Source organism: Ovis canadensis, chromosome 1 (genome assembly GCF_042477335.2).
Source record: "Ovis canadensis isolate MfBH-ARS-UI-01 breed Bighorn chromosome 1, ARS-UI_OviCan_v2, whole genome shotgun sequence".
NCBI lineage: Eukaryota > Metazoa > Chordata > Mammalia > Artiodactyla > Bovidae > Ovis > Ovis canadensis.
Window position 1 is genome coordinate 116,463,062 of NC_091245.1, and position 1,685 is coordinate 116,464,746.

Here is a 1,685-nt window from a genome sequence, read left to right on the forward strand (position 1 = left end):
GGAACATATCACACAAAAAAATTCACAATTAAGGACAGAAATGGTATGGACCTAACAGGAGCAAAAGATATTAAGAAGAGGTGGCAAGAATACACAGAACTATAAAAAAGATTTTAATGACCCCGATAACCAGACCAGACATCCTGGACTGTGAAGTCAAATGGGCCTTAGGAAGCATCACAATGAACAAAGCTACTGGAGGTGATGAAATTCCAGCTGAACTATTTTGAATCCTAAAAGATGATGCTGTGAAAGTGCTGTACTCAATGTGCCAGCAAATTTGGAAAACTCAGCAGTGGCCACAGGACTGATAAAGGTCAGTTTTCATTCCAGTCCCAAAGAAAGGCAATGCCAAAGAATGTTCAAACTACCACAGAAATCTCAAACACTAGCAACCTAATGCTTAAAATTCTCTAAGCTAGGCTTCAACAGTACATGAACTGAGAGCTTTCAGACGTTCAAGTAGATTTAGAAAAGACAGGAGAAACAGAGATCAAATTGCCGACATCCATTGGATCATAGATAAAAATGTGAGAATTCCAGAAAAGCATCTACTTCTGCTTCATTGACTATGCTAAAGCCTTTGACTGTGTGGATCAAAACAACTGTGGAAAATTCTTAATGAAATGGGAGTATCAGACCACCTTACTTGCTCCGAAGAAATCTATATGCAGACCAAGAAGCAACAGTTAGAACCAGACATTGAACAACAGAATGATTCCAAATTGGGAAAGGAGTACATCAAGGCTGTATATTGTCACTGTGCTTGTTTAACTTATATGAAGAGTCCATGATGCAAAATGTTGGATTGGATGCAGCACAAGCTAGAATCAAGATTGTGGTGAGAAATGTCAATAACCTCAGATATGCAGATGACACCACCCTTATGGCAGAAAGTGAAGAGAAACTGAAGAGCCTCTTGATGAAAGTGAAAGAGGAGAGTGAAAAAGCTGGCTTAAAATCAACATGCAAATTAAAAAAAAAAAAAAAAGATCATGTCATCTGGTCCCATCACTCCATGGCAAATAGATGGGGAAACAATGGAAACATGAGAAACTATTTTTTTGGGCTCCAAAATCACTGCGGATGGTGACTGCAGCCATGAAATTAAAAGATGCTCGTTCCTTGGAAGAAAAGCTATGACAAACCTACATAATATATTAAAAAGCAGACCAGAACTGCAGCCGGACATGGGGCTAGAGGACGAGCAAAGGATGCTGACCGGGTCTTGAGATCCCAAGGAGGAGGAAGAAGAGGAGGAAGAATTAGCAGATACCCTGACAACAATGAGAGGGCAATATGAGCAGATGAAGAAATGTGTAAAGGCTAGGGGGCAGCTAGAATTCTGTGATGAGCGTGTATCCTCCAGGTCACAGGCAGAGGAGGACTGCACAGAGGAGCTCTTTGACTTCTTGCATGCAAGGGACCACTGTAAGGCCCACAAACTGTTTAACAGCTTGAAATAGGTGTGCAGATTTATTCACCTAAGCCTTCATCACTTGAGCATTGGGATATTTTCTCATGGTTTTGAACATGCCATTTATTTGTGTAACTAACTTCATGTGAATCTCAAGGATTTTAGCTTAGGCAAGTAATTTCTGTAATTATCACTGATTTCATCTTAATAAAGTTCAGATCAGCAAAAAATAAAATAAAAAGCAGAGACATTGCTTTACTAACAAAGG

The 1,685-nt window shown here is 39.6% G+C and overlaps 1 pseudogene; it reads left to right on the top strand.

Annotated features, from left to right (window-relative positions):
* The first annotated feature begins 1,190 nt into the window (after window positions 1–1,190).
* Window positions 1,191–1,466, top strand: LOC138430153 (cytochrome b-c1 complex subunit 6, mitochondrial pseudogene; annotated as a pseudogene).
* The last annotated feature ends 219 nt before the right edge of the window (window positions 1,467–1,685 follow it).